Here is a 19,721-nt window from a genome sequence, read left to right on the forward strand (position 1 = left end):
ACCACAGTCTTGACCATCTGAAAAATCTGCCTAAGGACTCAGGATGTTCGCCTTAAGATGAAAGAATTCACTGGGGGGTGTGGCAGGAAATAAAATTTGCAGCTTGAGGTGTGTTCTAGTTTGCTAGCTGCTGGAATGCCATATACCAGAAACAGAATGACTTTTAAAAAGGGGAATTTGATAAGTTACAAGTTTACAATTCTGAGGCCGAGAAAATGTCCTAATTAAAGCAAGCCTATAGAAAGGGAAAGATACCTTGATTCAAGAAGGCCAGTGAAGTTCAGGGTTCAGATATACAAGATCAGCCAGCCTCCTCACATCCCTAGTACAAATCTGCACGAATACATACACATATGACTTGTTCTCAATAACAGCTTGTTTTTCTCTTTCTTTGGCTTTTCTCCCAGCCAAAGAAGCTTTTACTATAGTCTGCTGGTATTGAGGTCAGTGGAGATGAACTTCCTTCATGTTTAGCCTTATTCTATGGTAATAACCTGTGCTGGTTTGAATCTGTTGTGTACCCCCAAAAAAGCCATGTCCTTTAATCCTCATTCAATATTGTGGGTGATAGCTTTTGATTAGATGGTTTCCACGGACATGTGGCTCCACCTCTTCAAGGTGGAGTTGCTTACTGGAGCACTTAGAGAGGGAACCATTTTTGAAAAAGCTTTAGAGCCACCAGAACTGACAGAGCCAAAAGAACGGACAGAGCCCGAGGGGAGCCACTGAAGAAGCCCACAGTGAAAGCGAGCAGTACCTTCCCAGCTGAGGGAGAGGCCCCGAACATCACTGGCCTTCTTGAACCAAGGTATCTTTCCCTGGATGCATTAATTTGGACATTTTCAAAGCCTTAGAACTGTAAACTTACAACTTTATAAATTCCTTTTAAAAAGCTCATTGGTAAATCACATTCTGGCGGCTTACAAACTAATACACAATCCCTTGTAGATGAGGTTAATAAGGGAGGAGTGCCCCATCAGACTCTTCTGCTCTGAAGCCCAGGGACTTGACTTCAATTTCTTGTACTTTATGAGGATACAGACCTAAAGCCTAAGTCTGAGGTATAGGCAGATGAGATGGTCTCGGGACAATAGTTTCTATGCTCTTTGATATTTTTTTGCCCTCTATGAAGTTCAGGTTTCCCAAAAAGGTTGACTTGGTAGATCTCCATTATCTTTATGCTCTTCAATATTTGGGAGGTAGGTGGTGTACTTTATATATTTTGTGTGGCCTTTTTTCCCCTCATCTTCACTGTGTGGGTTGACCTGAATAACTAGTGGTTTGAAGCTTTCTGTACCCCAGAAAAGCATGTCTTTAATCCTTTCCTAGGGTGTAAACTCACTGTAAGTAGGACCTTTTGATGAGATGATTTCAGTTAAGGTATGTCCCTATCAGAATGGGTCTTAATCCTATCACTGGAGCCCTTTATAAGAGAAAGAAATTCAGACAGAGAGAAAGAAAGCCACAGAGGCAAGAAGCTGAAAGCAATGAAACCTGGAAGAAAAGAGAGTGAGAAGCAGAGCCTGCCATGTGCTTTGTCATGTGTCAGAGGAGCCAAGGATAGTGGGCAGCCTGTCTTCAGGAAGAAAGCAGTGCCTTGATGGAGACATTTTCCTGGCCTCAAAACTGTGAGCGAATAAATTCCCATTGTTTAAACCAAACCACTTCACAGTATTTGCTTAAGCAGGCTAAGAGACTAAAGCAGTAATCTACATTAACATTAACAGAAGCAGATTACAAGCCTTTATGGAGCAGAAGGGTGAATAAAATCAATTCTTCTTCTCAAGAGTTCACAGTCTGTGGGTCACGGTGGCTCAGCAGGCAAGAACGCTTGTCTGTCATGCCAGAGGACCCGGGTTTGATTCCTGGTGCCTGCCCATGTAGGAAAAAAAAAGAAAAGAAAAGAAAAAAAAAAAAGAATTCACAGTCCACCGTGTACTAGAGGTAAGTTTTAGTTCTTATGCCAAAATTAGCATTACATAATTCTTACCTTAGTTAGCTTTTTATTTAATTTAACAATAAAATATATCATTCTCCAAAAGGAGCTAGTCTAAAATGAAAGAATGTAGTTTAAAATTTTATATAAATATATATATGTGTGTATGTATGTGTATATATATCTCATAAGAAAAATTTAAACTATTTTAAGTGATATTTTTAAATTAAGGAGGAAGAGTGAAGAAAAAAACAACAGAAAATAACTAAAACTTGAGTAAAATCCAACCATATGAATAATTAAACTCACAAAACATTGTACTTCAAAACAAAAATGACCACAGTTTAAAAGCAAAACCAAAGTCTATGATATGTGGTGATGTACTTTAAACATAAAGATATAAGTAAATTGAAAGTAAAATAATGAAATAGATAAAAAGAGTAATCATAAGAAAACTATTGATAAAATAATAATAAAAAATAATAAAGTAATTTTAATATCAAACAAAGTTGACATCAAAATATAGACTATTATTAAGACAATGACAAGTAGTTAAATTCATCAAAGGGCAAAGCAACCTTAGAGTTGCATGAGGACACTCAAGCTGCCCTGCGGAGAGGCCCACCTAGGAGGGTCCACTGAATTTGAGGCTAATATTGATAGAACTTTGGGAGAATTAAATTTATAATCATATTTGGTAACTAAAATTTTTCTCTCAGTAATTAAAAGAACAAGTAGACAAAAATCAAATAAAATTCAACAAGTGGTGCAGAAAAAACTGGACATATCTGTGCAAGAAATGAATGTAGAAACAGATATTATGGCTGTCACAAGTATTAACTGAAAATGCATTACATACCTAAATGTAAAATAAAACTGCAGAACTTCTAGATGATATCGATGGAAAAAAATCTACATGATCTGGAGTTTACTGATGATTTTTAGATAAAACACCAACAGGCATTATCCATGAAAGAAAAAATTAGTAAGTTGGAAGTCAAAAATTTCTTAAAATCTTCTGCTCTGTGAAAGACAATGTTAAAAGATCAAAAGTCAAGTCACTGACTGGGAGAAAATACTTTTAAAACATATCTTTTAAAGGACTGGTATTCAAATATGCATAGAATTCTTAAAATTAAACAATAAATTTACAAATGGGCAAAAGTTCTGACAGACATCTCACCAGAGAAGATAAAGGAATGGCAAATAACCACGGGAAAAGATGCTCGACATCATGTGTCAATAAGGAATTGCAAATTAAAACAATTATATTTCACTACATACATATTAGAATAGCTAAGATCCAAAATACTGGTGACACGAAATGCTTGTGAAGATGTGGAACAACATGAACTCTCATCATTGTTGGTGCTACAGCCAATTTGGAATACAGCTGGCAATTTATTACAAATTTAAATATAGTCTTACCCTAAGATCTAGCAATCACACCCACAGGTATTTACTATCCAAAGAGCTGAAAAACAAATATATACAAATAACTGCACATGGATATTTTTAGCACATTTATTATTAACTGTTAATTATTATTAATTTGCCAAATAAGTGAAGCAAACAAGATGTTCTTCAAAAGGTGAATGGGTAAACTAACTTTGGTGCATCCATACAATGACACAGTGATCAGAATAAATGAGCTGCCAGCCATTGCTACGTGAATTGTAACAAATGCATCACACTAACATAAGATGGTAATAATAAGGAAACTGTGGGAGTGTTGCCAGGAAGAGGAGAACTGAGAGGGGGTATATATGGGAAGTCTGTAATTTCTCAATTTCTCTATAAATCTAAAATATCTCTAAACAAAAAGACTGTTAATTTTAAAAAAGGAAATATATGATCTGAACAAGATTATCAACCATATTACTCTATATAAAGCACTACACCCAGCAAATGCAGGAACTCTGCCCCAGGAGGAAAGAGTGAGCCAGCAGAGACAAGAGCAGAGGACTCAGCCTTATTTGTTTTTAGCTGATCTCTCTGAGTGCGTGGAGGTAGCTTGGAAGCCAGACACTGAGATGCCAAAGGGGTTACAAGAATCAATACTCTATACCTCTTCATCCCACAACTCCCACACCTCCAATTTACTAACATAATCAGAGAATTTTCTTCAATTTAAAATTCTTAAGTATTATTTTCTGAATATATGATGAGTCGACCTTCAGTCATTTCCTTAAATTGTGTACAATGCAATCCATATTTTGCTCCAATTTCTCAAAATTTTGACAGGCTACTAATACTTTTAAATAGTATCACTGAAATATTTTTTCTATTTTTTCAATTTATTTTTCAAATAGATTACTGCAGGTTTTTTTTTTTTTGGTCTCTTTAAAAAAAATTACAGTATGGTTAAAGTGTTAAAGGGACACTTTATTCTTGCATACTTAAGAAACACGCTTAATGATTCTCAACTAATCCTGATATTTAGACTTAAAGTTATGTGGGTTCCATTTAATGACCTTATTTTAAGTACAAGCAAACACACAAATGAATAATCAATAAAAATCAATCAAAATTTAAACCTAGTCAAACAAAAGTATTCTTATATCCCTTTCTAAACACTGTATGCTCTTTCTTTAAAACACAAACAAAAAAAGCATGTTTCTAGAACTAGCTACATCTTTATTAGCAAGTGCTTTAAAAATTTATACACTAAAAACCAGCATTTGTCATGAAAATAATTCATGACTTGAAACATTCACCACATTAAACCTTTAATTTGGTGTTTCCTAACATGGTTTTAGTAATTTTAGACTTAATAAATCACAAAAACAAATAACACTAGGATCATAAATGCATATATGAAAGTCAAATTCACTGAAATCTTATTCATAAACTATCATTCAACATTTCATTTTTATGTCTAGTTAAGATCCTGACTTGATAAAATCAAGGTTGTGCATATGAACAATTGTGCATGTGTTCCTGTTTCATTGAATAAAACCACCATAGGAACTTAAAATAGTACATGGATATTGCATTCAATAGAAATTTGTTAGAAAAAAGGCAACAAGATTTTCTGTCTTATCCACAAGACTAGAAAATTGAGATATCATATCCATAATTATAAATATACTGTTACATAGAAAACAGGGATTTTTGCCCATGTAATTAAGGTTACTAATAAAGTGACTGTGTGTTGATCAGAAGGGACATTACCTAGGAGAACAATATCTACGCATTTGAGTCTTTTAAAAGCAGAGACTTCACTCCCACAGCTGCATAATAGAAGTCTGAGACAGGGAAGGGAGAGAAGAACTCAACCGGCCATTGCTAATTTGCAGATGGAGGAGGTGATGGGATACGGAATACTGGCAAACCATAGAAGCACAAAGTGGCTCCCAGCTAAGAGACAGAGAGGAAATGGGGGTTGAAACCCACAACAGCAGAGAACTGGAGCTGCAAACAATGTGAATGGGCTTGGAAGTTCATTCCTCCCCAGAATACCCAGCTAAGAGTGTAATCAACCCAACGCCTTGATTTTTGATTTGTCAAATCTTAAGCATAAAAGCCAATAAGAGGGGAGAGGTGGTAGTCGGGTAAGCCACAGTGGTTCAGTAGGTAGAGTTCTCACCTGCCATGCAGGAGACCTGGGTTCAATTCCCGGTGCCTGCCCATGCAAAAAAAAAAAAAAAAAAAAAAAATTAAAAGCCAATAAGGGGAGGAAGAAAGCCAATTATGTGGTAGAGGGGTGGTGCAAGGATAGCTCAATGGTAGAATTCTTGCTTGCCATACAGGAGATCCATGTTCAATTCCCAGTCCATGTACCTCCTGCAAACCAAACAAGCAAACATACAAACAAAAATTCAACAAATGGTGCTGCAATAACACGAAACTCACATGGAAACATAATGAAATGTGACCCCACCACAGAGCATACAAAAAAAAAGTCAGTGAGTCTTGTCAGGATTTCTGAATTAAAGAATCGTGAGCTAATGGAAAACTAATACAAATATTTAGAATGGTTTTTCTTTCCCAATAAAATTCAACGGATATATATGGTACTACCTAGCTGGTATAAAATTTTTACTTTGAGAAACTGAACTGATTGGATACAAAGTGGTCTTGAGAATAATAATGTTAAAGTTATATATTAGAAATTAATATACAATCTGTTCAATTGCCTTAGGTTGTGGACTGTTTGGAAATGATTTCATTATTATGACTTAAAAAAGAAAATTCTTTAACTGCTTTGAGCCTTAACTTGATAGCCACATTCAATCCTGAGAATCTACTCTAACTCAGAGTAAGAGAAGATAGGGAGAGAAAGGAAAGTCCAAAGATTTTAGAATAGTTATTGAGAGGTGGCTGAGGGATGTCTAGTTGGAAGCAAGAGACTTGGCTGCAATAGCAAGTGGAATACAATGGAAATTGTCATCTCTCCTCTGAATTCAGGAAAATCATTGTCATTATGGTCCAGATACCTACCATGCTCAGTGTGGTATAAGGGAGTTAAAGGAATTAAGAAAAATAATAAGCTTTCACACATTACAGTGGAGAGACTCATCCTAATGGAGCAGGGCATGAACTTAAGTCTAAGATGAACTTCAAGATTCTTTTCAGGGAAAATTGAATAACAATGTTGATCCATGAATTTAGGTAAAAGGATTTACTTAGTAAGTCACTAAAAAAAGAAATACAGAATGGGGAATCAAAACACATAAATAAAGAAACCTCATTTAAGAACAACCATGTGGTAAGGTGTGGGAAGGTGGTAGGGAGGTGCTTTTCATCAGATGAACTCACAGGGACACAACTTCACAGAACTGAGCTTGCATCTATCTCACAGTGACAATGGCACACAGCTACCTATCTACGGAAAAGGACTGGAGATGTCTGGGTGAACTGGGGTGTGACATATTTCATATTCAGTTTGCATTCTAATATTGGCAGGACTGGTGAATGGGGAGTTTAGTTTGCCGTAATGTAAGTTTACTGGTGTAGAAAAAGCAAGGAGAAATGAGGCAGGATTGACAAAATAACACCTGTCTGATGCTTGCATTCTCTTGAACTGATTACACAGAGTACTCCATTCAGTTTCTGCTTTCTGAATATCTTATTGTTTTTGTCCATTAAAAAATAAATATTTAAAAGAATACATATCAAGTCATCTGTAATAATAAATGATTGGTGAATATCATTTAGAAGTAAGTAAATATGTAACATCTTAGTGTAGAAAATTATTAATCATATTTAATTAAATTTAAAATGTGACATTAAGGTATCATAAGACAAACAAGGCAATGAAGCATGTTAATTCCACCTGCTGCTAGCACATGAATTTGATTCTGATAATTTACTTATATTTTTGCTCTATCCTGAAATACACAGCATTTGTAATATACTCTAGTTGTGATATTTGAATATCTCCTATCTTTCTGTCTATACTGAATAAAATACATATTTTGAGGACTAGTATTTTTCTTTAAAATCATCTTTGACAACAAAACTATGTTTTACTTTACCATTTTATTTTTTTGGTCAACCCACATCATCCATTCAGACATCCAACATTTTCAATAGATACATATTGAGTGTAAACTGTGTGCATAAATTTTGTACATTGTGAATCAAAACTTCACACATATATATTAGCTTTCAAAAAAGGGGAGTTTAATAAGTTGTAAGTTAACACTTTTTAGGCCATGGAAATGTCCCAATTAAGGCAAATCTATAGAAATGCCCAATCTAAAGCATCCAGAGAAAGATACCTTGATGCAAGAAGGCTGAAGAAGTTCACAGTTACTTTCTCAAGTGAGAAGGCACATGGTGAACAGCCAGGGTTTCTCTCTCAGCTGGAGAGGCACATGGTGAACATGGCGTCATCTGCTAGCTTTCTCTCCTGGCTTCCTGTTTCATGAAGTTCCCTGGGAGGCATTTTCCTTCTTCATCTTCAAAGGTCACTGGTTGGTGGACTCCCTGCTTCTTGTGGTTACGTTGTTCTGCTCTCTCAGAATCTCCCTTTTATAGGAAAATTCCAGTAAAGTAATCAAGACCCACCTAGAATGGTTGGAGACATGTCTCCACCTAGTCCAGCTTAACAACCACTCTTGATTGAGTCACATCCCCATGGAGATTATCTAATTAACGTTTCAAACATACAGTACTGAATAGGGGTTAGAAGAAATGGCTGCCTTTACAAAATGGGATAGGATTAAAACATGGCTTTTCTAGGATATAGACATCCTTTCAAATCAATACATAGGCTCTGAGACTACAAATTCTGATAAGAAGCAACCCATAAAAGTTTTTAAGCAGAATGATCACAAAGAGCCTCACTCATTCACATATATTTTATGGCAAAAATTAATATTTCCATTTAATGTGTACATGGTAAGGGCACAGAAAACATTACAACTAATTATAATATGGAAAAAATGCAAAAAAAAGTATATTTACCTTCTTTATGTAAGAACATGTAGATTTTAGAGGTGAATGTTATGTATTAAATAAGGATATGATAAAATACAATATCCTTGAATTATACAGAATATAGAAATAAATATTCCTTACAAATGAAAATAAGTGCAATAATAAATTTAGGAATATTCATACATATTGTTCCCTGAGTAATGAGGCCTTTTTTCTCTGACTAAAGAATCTCATATCTCTGGCCATTATCCAAGTAATTGCTGTCCATCAATTTGGTAGCTTGCAAGTAAGGTAAAATTTCAGACATTTAAAGTACTTGACAGATGCTTTGACTTTATTCTGAGTAAATATGATGAAACAGACATAAACTGAGATAAGAGGCTTCTAACTATTCCTGTATGCTACCTGCTAGTTCCTAACAAATTTTCCATCTTTATGTTCCCTGTTCAACATATAATGATGATTATGATTATAGTTTACATTTTAATGCTTACTACACTTTATAAATATATTCATTAAAAAAAAAACTTGATAAATACCCCATGAATTGGCAATTATCCCTGCTTTCTAGGTGAAAAAAATTGTTTTATAAGTAGAAAAAATGAATTTCCCAGGTGATATAGCTAGTAAAGTTAGATCAGGGATCTACATCCAGATAACTGAATAGAGTATTGTCTTCAGTATGTACACTGACTCATACATGCTTTCTTTTTTCTCTTCTTCTTCCCAGAGTCTTCCCCTTTCAATAGGTCAATCTCTTCAGCATTTATGCTTGTCTATCATCATTATCATAAATTAAGTTAGAAACCATGAAAACCCATAAAATAATCAACTAGGAGGTGATGTTAGGTAATTCATATCTAATTTATTACATTTTAGAAAACAGATTTTTCATTTCCTGTATTAGTAATCACAACAATAATAACAAAGCCTGACATCTTTTATTTTTTTGATTAATGACTAAATATGATAAAAAGGAACAAAGAAGGAAGGATTAAAGGAAAGAAGGAAAGAAGGAAGGAAGGAAGGAAGGAAGGAAGGAAGGAAGGAAGGAAGGAAGGAAGGAAGAATGAAGGTAGGAAGGAAGGAAAGAAGGAAAAGCCGTTATTCACAGGTTGCTGTTGTAAAAATCTGCAGAATAAAATTCAAGTGTAAAATAGTATTGTTTTCTTTTTGAATGTAGTCATATCACTTGAAAAGAATTGGAAACAGAGGTTCGTGTACTTTGCCACATAAGTTTATGCATTAATAGAAATATAAAAGAAAGTAATAGATAATAATGTACCTTTGTGAAGTCAATCACTTTACATTTGTTAAATGACAACTAAGGAACTAATGCATAATCAGTAATAATATAAAATACTGTTCAGAAAAGATTTTAAATATAGTAAAAGACCTGAGATTCAGAGTCAGAGCTCTGAAGCAATGAAAGTCAGCAGTACCTCATACAGGAACTGCTTAAAAAGTTGAAAAAGTGATCAGACATCGAATAGAGACATGAAGGAAGCTGATCTGGATAGGACTAGGGTATATCAGAAGACTAGGTAAAGGATGATATCGTCTACATTTTAAAACTTCAATTTCTGTGTAAGACTAAAAGGGAGAGATGTTTATTTGCTGCAAAATTTATATTTTGGGTAGTGCATTTCCTAATTTAACTTGTATGGTCAGTTTAGTTGAACACCATAAGTACATGGAATCTTGAATAGGGCATGAGATTTTCTTGGTTTGTCCAGGTTAGTGTGATGCTCCAATAAATCCCAGAGTGATTTGGGCACTAAATAAAGAAGTATTTGCAAAGTCCCCCTGAGGGAGTGGGGCAAAAGGAGGAAATACTCAACTTCCCTATTTGGAGAATTTCTGATATTCTCACAAGCAGTGAACATAGCCAAATCAATAGGCTGAGTCATCAATCTTGGGATTCATCCCTATGAAACTTACTCCTGCAAAGGATAGGCTAAGCCTATTTAAAATTAGGCCTATGAATCACCCTCACGTGAACCTCTTTTGTTGCTGAGATGTGGCTTCTCTCTCTCTAAGCCAACTTAGAAGATGAACTCACTGCCCTCTCTCCTATGTAGGACATGACTCCTAGGGGTATAAATCTCCCCAGCAAACTGGGACAGAAAGCCCGGGTATAAGCAGGGACCCAGCATCAGGAGATTGAGAAAGTCTTCTTGACCAAAAGAGGGAAGAGAGAAATGAAACAAATAAAGTGTCAGTGGCTGAGAGATTCCAAACAGAGTTGAGAGGTATCCTGAGGTTATTCTTATGCATTATACAGATATCCCTTTTTAGTTGGTGCTATATTTGAGTGGCTGAAGGGAAGTCCTTGAAACTGCTCAGCTGTGTTCCAAAAGCCTAGATTCTTGAAGATGACTGTATAAAGATAAAACACTTACAATGTGATTCCGTGATTGTGAAAACTTTGGGTCTGATGCTCCTTATATTCAGGGTATGGACAGATGAGTAAAACAGATGAATAATAAATAAATAATGAGGGAGACAAAATTGGGTAGATGGAAATCAAATTGGGTAGATGGAAACACTAATGGTCAATGAAAGGGAGGGGTAAGGTGTATGGTATGTATGAGGTTTCTCTTTCATTTTTAATTTCTTTTTCTGGAGTGATGGAGGTGTTTAAAAAAAACAATCGTGGTAATGAATACACAACTATGTAATGATACTGCAAGCTATTGATTGGATAACATACATAGTATGTATGTATTTCTCAAAAAAAAAATGGAATAATAATGTCAAACACTTTTGTTAAAGTAGTCAGTCTTTCTTCATCATATTTGACTGGCTTAGTGCTTTAGTGATATGCTGGCAAAAACTAATTACCAATTAAAACAGATACAATACACTTAGACTTGTGTACGATTTATTAACTGGGCTTTAATGCTGGACATTATTTTTCTAGGTGGTGGTAAAAAATGTTAAAAGTTTAATTTTAGATGTCAAAAGATTTAGTATATATGTCATTTACCATTTTAACTATGAATTTCCAAACCAGAATGATTATAACAATGGATAGCAGCAAATATTTAGGTCACTTAAGAAAAAATCCGAAGACAGAGAGATGGTATTCACACATCATCTCCCCTAAATGTTCTCTCTTTATCTGCTCACACATTCTAGTTTTTCCTTTGTCCTACGCCAAACAAATGCAGGAGAGTCTTACAGGAACATTACTCCTTCTAGTAAGCCACCATTTCTTACTGCTATTTTGTTGAAATAAAACTCAAATTCTGCCATGATTGTATGTAAATTGGGACAAGGTTATTTTGCTCAAGATAACTATGATTTACACATGAATCTGTAGTAGGAAAAGATGGAGGCTCCTTTAAAAGTCTTACATTTAGAATGAAAGCATTCAACATGAATCTAATGGGAGTCCCAATCTGAGCTGCTGACAAAGTACAATGAAGAAGATGTGATTCACAATATCAGAACAGGTTGTGGCAACTCAGACTGGAATCAGACTAGAGTAAAAGAGAGCATTTCAGAACAAAGAATACTAATGGAAATGCAGGTTGAAAATATAGTGTTTAGGAACGGCTGACCTCTAGATCCTGTCAAATCATCTGAAGAGTTCACAGAAAGAGTTTCAGAAGAAAAGTAAGGACCTGAGTTTCACTGCTTCACAGAGCTGGGATTTTCTTTTTAAAAACATGACAACTAGCTTAGGAGACATAATAAATATTGTATCTCTTATTTAAGAATGTTCTCTACTATACATTTAAACTTAATCTTATTTTTTCAGGAATAACTTCAAATTAAAATAATTTAATATTACATTATTTTATTTTTTATATGAATGCATTTTATAAATTTCATTAATACATAACTTTCTGGTTTATGGCAAATTTCTCTATGATCAAGAAAATACTAAAAATTATCAGCTGCACAAATATGTGGTCTTTTTTTTATGAACATGTGGTGACTAAAATGAAAGGATTCTAGCATGGGATAGAAAGATCTAAAAAACAGAGCTGCAAAGGGACTACCATTTACCAGGACACTACATCTATAAAGAATGAGGGACAGTTCTGAAAAATGTAGAGTCAATTAAAAAAGACACAAAATACAAAATTCTGTTTCAGTGAATATAGGTAATAAAGGCATAAATCATCTATCCATATAAAGGCTTACCTTTTATTTCTAGTTGCTAGGAAATGCAAACCTTCTTACAGCATTTTAATGCATGCTAGCTTACTTTATTATTGTCTCATGGTTTTGAGGCTAGAAGTCCAAAACCAAAGTGTTGAAAGGATGTGCTTTCTTCAAAGCTGGTAGTGTCCTGGTGATAGCAATTCTTCATCAAATGAGGTTTCTTTCTCTTTGTGTCTGCTCCTCTGTTTTCACTGACTTTGGGTTTCTACTTCTGTACCCAATTTCTTTTGCTTATAAGGATTTCAGTCCTATGGATTTAAGGGTCCACACTGACTCAATTTGGCCTCATCTAAATAGGATTCAAAGTTTCTATTCACAAATAAGCCCACAACTTAACCAATAATAACATCTTCAAAGGTCCTGTTTACAAATAGTTCACACACACAGGAACATGGATTAAGATTTGAACATGCTTTTATGGAGCACATGATTCGATCCTCAAAAATCAGTGACTAAAGAAGAAATTAAGAGCTATTAAAAAATCGCTTTCAAAATGGACTCTAGTTTGATTTTTATTTACTGTTTCAAGAAACAGAAAATTATTTTCAATAGCAGAAAATGATGAAAAAGCTCCTATTTATTTAAAGTCATAAAACCCATATATCAAAACCTAACAAATGTTAAGCACAATCTTGTATGCATGCACTACACACATACATACACTAACATAAAAAATTTGACATCTTATTCTAACGATAAATGTAAAACAAAAATTGATTAATACGGAATTTAAACAAGCATTGAAGGAATCATTCCATGACCAAGTTGGAATTTTTGCAGTAAATAAAAGGATTATTTAATATTAATGTAATAAAATATCTAACTCCAATTTTAATGTTTGATTAAAAGTTTTCAAGTCTGCTCACTCCTTCTTCCTCTTCTGTTGTACATACATGCACACTATTAAGAAAACTCAGTTCTCCCTCCTTTGGTGCCAGCAGCAAGTACATATCACAAAAGCCCTGGTGTGCACATGTGCCACCTCCCACATCTAACTACAATAAAGGCAAAGCCGGTCATTCCATGTTCTTTCAAGCCATTTTTGGACCTACTTGGGATCCTGTCCTGTTTTCCTTACAAAGTAAGCATCAACGTGTGCAAGTATGATGTCATCAGTCTCAATGTCCAACCCAAATTTCATGTGGTGGCACAATTCATCTTTTTGTTTTGTTTTGTTTTTCACATGGGGACCAGGAATAGAACCCGGGTCTCCAGCATGGCAGATGAGAATTCTGCCACTGAGCCACCATGTCCTGCCCACAATTCATCTTTCTGAAGGCCACAAAAACTAGGATGTCTATTACTAAGTGTATCGATTTATCAATATGAAACATACATGATAGCAGCAGGAAAATCATTTGACTACACTTACATCTATTCTTTAAAAATATACTTTTGTAATAGTAGGCCTTAAAGAATACTCTGATTATGTAATTTTTAAAAAAGTCATGTTGAAAATGAAGATATGAACTTAAACTCATGGTTTCTAATATAGATGGATGGATTACTGATAGACACACATTGCCATGTTCACTCCAGTAATAATGTGTACATCTAGTGCCCTGATTCTGGCTTCTATGTACTTTTTCCCCTTAAAGAAATCAAGGCTCCTTAAGAAAATGGCTCTAGGAGGGGACAGAGAAAATACGAGATAATAATGAAACATCTTTATGTGCCAGAAAGTAATAAAATGTTCAAAGAATCATGGGATCATGTCAAAAGGACAAAGAGTCAACTTGAAAAGATTACCATTGTCTAAATCAAGAATTTGGACATCAAAATAAATAATTATAAAAAGCATTATAATCTATTTAATAAAATGAGAATCTACCAGTAATATATATTACCAACATAAATACATACATGAATAAACATATGGGACAGAAGGGAAATCTCTTCTCAGTAGCATGCCAGTGAGAGTTATAAAACCCTCAATGAAATGTAATTCTAGTAGGGGAAAGTTTGAGGGACATGGTATTTATATGATTTCAAAGAATGTCTCCACAAATTATTTATTAATTTCAAAGGATAAAACACTAATGTTACAGTTTACAAGTCTAGTAGGCATTTCTAGTAATAGAAGTCATTCACACCATATACTTCCTGATAAACTGAAAATATTCATGAAAAAATATTAGACAAACTCAAATTGAGGGCATTCTACATAACAACTAGTGTGTTCTACTCAAAAAATGTAAGTTAAGAGCTACAAATTTAAAAAAAGGCTAAACTAGAGTCACTAGATTAAAGACGACGCAAAACACACGACAACAAAATGCAATAAGTAATTTTGAATTCAGCCAAGTGTTGTGGGGTGCACCGAAAGAGAGACCACACAATTCAAAACTGCAAGCCAATTTGGAGTCTTTATTAGCCAGCTGGCGACTGCCCCAGAAACCTCCAAGAAAGAGGATTCGGAGAGCAGCCCCCAGAGGTTTTCAAGGTGTGCTTATAAAGGCTAAAATCATGCTGTGGTTTTTTTGCAGCTGCTAGCAAGCAAGCGGCTCATAGCAGCAGAAGAATGCTGTCAGCCGTTGCCAAAACCTATTCCATTCCCACAGTTTCTTAGCATTGGTTCTTGTCTAACTCTCGGGGACATTCCGCCCCACTGGTGTGGGGACTCTCCTTGCTTGGGCCTGATTGATTGCTCCTGCTTGGGCCTGATTAATTGTTCCTGGCCCTCCACACCAAGTAAAGGCATAAAGTGGACATGATGATATTTGAATATGGAACATGAATTAATTAATATTATTGTATCAGTATCAAATTTCCTGATTCTGAAAATACCATCTTTACTGTGGTTATAAAGAAGAAGATATTTTTCTTAAGACATGCACATTAAAGTACATAAGGGTAATTAATAGTGGCACAAAGTTTCTACCTTGCTTTGAAATTACTCATGGGTAAAGAGAATGATAAGCAAATGGGTGAACTATAAATAACAATTTCAGTTGTCTAATCATAGAACTGAGCTGGCCTTGCTTAATTAAAAAATTGGAAAACCATGTCCATCAAAGTCAATGGCCAGAAGTCAGAAGAAGCCACCATGTGCACTGCCATGTAACAGAAAAGCCAAGGCTTATTTGACAACCAGCCCCAGAATGCCAAAGTCTTCAGGAGAAAGCATTGCTTTTCTGATACATGGATCTTAAGTCTTCTAGCCTCAAAACCTTGAGTGCTTTCTTAGAAGACATCCTTATCCTGCAGAGAGCTGCAGGACTCCATCAGACTGCTCAGAAGCATGGAACAATTGGATAGATTTTTTGAATGATAGAGAAGGCTGATAACTGTTCAGAATCTGTGAAATTTGATGCTCACTCAATGACAGCTTTGTTTCTTGAAAATCCTAAAGATGGCCCGGTCATTCAAAAGAAACTGAAGTCTTCAAAGTGGGACTGACTGCCCTTTATCTCCTGGTGTTTGCAATTCTCATAACTGTCATTGGAATCATAGCATCTCAATTTCTAAAGGAGGAAATTAAGAATTGTGCAGTTGGTTCAATTAATGAAAATGGTACATCTGAAAGACTCTCAGGAAAATGGAATGGCAATGAAGATGAAATGAGATTTAGAGAAGTTGTTATGGAATGTCTGAGTACCATGGAAAAGAGAAACTGGTATGTTTTCGATACAGAAAACAATATCATAGATTCACAGCATTTCCAAAATTTCAGTGTGACAACTGATCAAATATTTAATGATGTTTTTCTTAAATATTTAAAGTACCTTATTTTCCTCAGTCCAAGCACATGGAAATTCAGTTGATGAAATCTTTAAGTCTTTAATAAGATTGAATGCCACCTTGCTTGATATGCAGTTCAGCATAGAAACACTGAATGGCAAAGTCCAAGAGAATACATTTAAACAATAAGAGAAGATCAGAAAACTAAAGGAATGTGCATATAATGTATCTGGAAAAATTATGTCTATGAAAGACGAACAAGTGCATTTGGAACAAGAAATAAAGGAACTGAATCAGTTGAATAACATCACTAAATATCTCAAACTGAAAGACTGGAACATTCTATGATATTAAGAAATATCACTTTAATTCACCTTCATCATATTTGGGCAGAGCCCTTTTAAGATCATTTGGGTTGGGTGGGACACCTTCTGCTTCTAACTCAAAAAAAGCCCTTCACCTCGGAACCAGTCTTCAGCACAACTGACTTCCAAGATCCCTTTGTGGCTCCTACAATCAACTGACCTTGGTACCCATGCCTTACCTGGTTTCTGCATGGCTTCTTCTCCGGGTCTTTGGTGCTATTTGGGCCTCTCCCTTGCTCATATGTCTCCTAACTCCAGCCCTCTTCTACCACTATTGTTCAGCATCACCGCCTTGGATGCCTCCCATGTACTGACTGACCAGCTGCTCTAGCCAATCCTCAGATGCTAGGCCAGGAACCCTAACCTACTGGATTCTTGGAGAAATCTCATGGGAAATAATTACATGCAGATTCTTTATATTTCAAAACATTATTCTTAACCAGGGATAGGGATGACATAGAAGATTCATCATTAATAACAGCTAAAGTGTTAGATATCATCTATGACCTTACGGAGATGTTTCCCTGAGAAACACAGTCAAGTAAACAGGCAATTACTTGCATGAGCAGAGCTAGACTGGGGAAGAACAGGGCTCTATATATTTTCATAGGAGATCAAACTTTTTAAATTCAATAGAATGTGAAAAAAAAAAAGGTTCATTGATTTTGATTTGTTTAGTTTACCCTTCTGTCTTCTAATTATTCAAATTATAAAATTGTTTTGTCAAGTGTTAAACTGAGGTAAAAGTGAAATTTGGAAAATTTATTCAATAACTTGAACCAAGTCAAACTTCTTTCCTTATTACCCAGTCATTTCAAGCAAAATCATTTTGACAGCGAAAAAAATATGCTGATAATTTTTTATTCTTAAAAAACTTTTTATATTTTATGCTTTATGTAACGAGCATAGATTCTGGAGAAGAATATTTCAGTAGAACTGGAGATATTTTGTGTAGGTGAAGAAAGGGATGAAAATTGGAAAGCAGGAAAGGAAAGCAAAGACAGACTGAAAAAAAGGAATAGGAAAAACATCGGATTTCATGTCATTCCATGTCTTCCTATTAACTAATGGACCAAAATTTCATAATTCTCCAGTCTTTCCCTTTTTAACCTGTAGCCCCAGGGTTATGGGTTATACAATTGAGGTTCTAGGGTAATTCTTAAGTGTATCATATGCATCTGTATCTCACCATTTCCATTCTCTCTGTAAAACGGACATCCTAACAGCTGCCTTACAGAGTTGCTGTGAGGGTTAAACAAGATATAGTATGTGAAGACATTATAAAATTAAAAGTGCTGTAAACACTTAAAGAAAACCAATGGTCAACATTTTACTTACAATAAATATGTTTACATCATATTTATAGTAAATGGTTTAAGAATTTTAAGTCAGGAAAAAATCAAGCTTCACCACAAACCATGCTACTGGCTAGAGGATAAAACTGAGAATACCCCAAATATAAGATGATATAAATGTATGTTGAATTTATGCAATATGTATTGACTATATGAATAAAATTTATGGATATATGCATTGAATATATGGATATATATAGAGAGAAGGAAAATATAAAAGGATAAGATAAGGACAGGTCTTGGTTAGTGGAATGCTAGAGATATGTGCTCTCTGCTTCCATTTTGATACAAGTTTCTAAATACAAAAATTGATAACACTTTAGGAAAGTTGTTCAACATGTTGGAGAGCTGGAAATGATCAATGTCTACTACACTGTCCCACCTATCATCTTTGCAATTGTGGACCGATATTATTCTTATATTTATTATTGTTAGTATTATTACTACTACTACTATTATTTCAATAGAGTCTCAGAAGGGAGAGAGGCTACTGTACATTTTAAGTCATCCTTTTAATATATTCCTTTTTAAAAAATTGGTCATATACATATATATCTGTGTGTGTGTGTGTGTGTGTATGTTTTTATTCATCAGACAGCATGGAAACAGGGTAAGTACAAAGAGGTTGAAATAAGTTAACCAAAACTTCTATGGTCTGCTATGACAATTCAAGACATCCAGTTTACAAATTTAAAATATCAGTAAAATATTTCATTTCAGTCAACAAACAGTGACTAAATACCTTCAGAGTAAAAAGCCACTTGACTGCTGGGAAAAGGTACTGAAGAGAATATAAAGTATATGTTTGGGTGTTATTTGTAGCTCTGGCCTCAGCAGTAAAAGAGAAATGCTTGTGGGGGTGACCATGGTATTAAATTTAGTCCTACAATTATTTGATTTGGCTAAGCCTGCATTCATCTGACAAAATAAAGAAGTTTACTATAGCTGATACTAAAAGCTGCATTATAATATCAATTGTTTAAGCGCCTTACTAAATATCTTTCTGCTATGTCCCATAAAACAGAGACTCTGACTCCCAATTTGTATCATATGCATATTTCTTCGTCTCATCTTCTTGACTCTGTCTGCTTGGGCAAATGCAATCTCTTGAATGTTTTGAAACCCTAACAGCTAGCACCTCTTATATAAAGATTGACTGATCAACTACTCTGTAAATGCATTCCTTTAGATTCCGGTGATAAAACAGTGAGCAAAAATGATCAAGAACCCTTGTCTGGTTGCCACAATCTCTACAAGGATTGTTTATTTCCCAAATCATCATACAAAGTTATAACTGAGGTCATTTCAACGAGTAAGAGGTATAAGGTGCTATGAAGGAGAAAGGTTGATTTTAGGACATTAGGGAAGTTGTTTTTAAAGCATTTATTTGATGAACAAGCAATTGGATAGATTGAGTGAATTTAAGAAAGAAATACCCCCCTTAAAAGCATAAAGCAAAGAAGGCATTTTTTAAACTCTATAATCAAATTTCAGTGATAAATAACATGATTTTTGTAATGTTGCTATATTACTGAATACATAAGGAAAGCCTTGTTGGTCATATGTATCCATCGCCATCAAAAAAAAATCTTTGCTTTTCGATATGGTTTTCTTCTTCCAAGTTGTACTTGTATTGCCTTCTTATTATGGAATTATTGTATATATTGTCAGCATTTGATAATAATTCCTTCTGTTTTCTGGTGGTATGTTTGCTGAATTTGTGATTGCAGCTAATTCATTCACAACCTTAAATTGATGAGGTCAATGAATAGCATGAAGGATTATAAACATCTAGACTGAAAATCCACGACCTTTGAACCA

The 19,721-nt window shown here is 34.7% G+C and overlaps 1 long non-coding RNA gene and 1 pseudogene across 1 annotated transcript in view; one reads left to right on the forward strand and one right to left on the reverse strand.

Moving 5' to 3' along the window:
- Window positions 1-279: 279 nt before the first annotated feature.
- Window positions 280-19,721, reverse strand: part of LOC143667006 (uncharacterized) — a 128,260-nt gene continuing 108,818 nt past the window's right edge. The window contains exons 3-5 of the long non-coding RNA XR_013167809.1: window positions 3,365-3,410; window positions 2,796-2,959; window positions 280-1,872 (exon numbers count right to left, since the gene is read on the reverse strand). This is a non-coding gene — a long non-coding RNA (uncharacterized LOC143667006). The remainder of the gene's footprint in view (window positions 1,873-2,795; window positions 2,960-3,364; window positions 3,411-19,721) is intronic.
- Window positions 15,767-16,584, forward strand: LOC143664984 (macrophage scavenger receptor types I and II pseudogene; annotated as a pseudogene).

This window comes from Tamandua tetradactyla, chromosome 2 (genome assembly GCF_023851605.1).
Source record: "Tamandua tetradactyla isolate mTamTet1 chromosome 2, mTamTet1.pri, whole genome shotgun sequence".
NCBI lineage: Eukaryota > Metazoa > Chordata > Mammalia > Pilosa > Myrmecophagidae > Tamandua > Tamandua tetradactyla.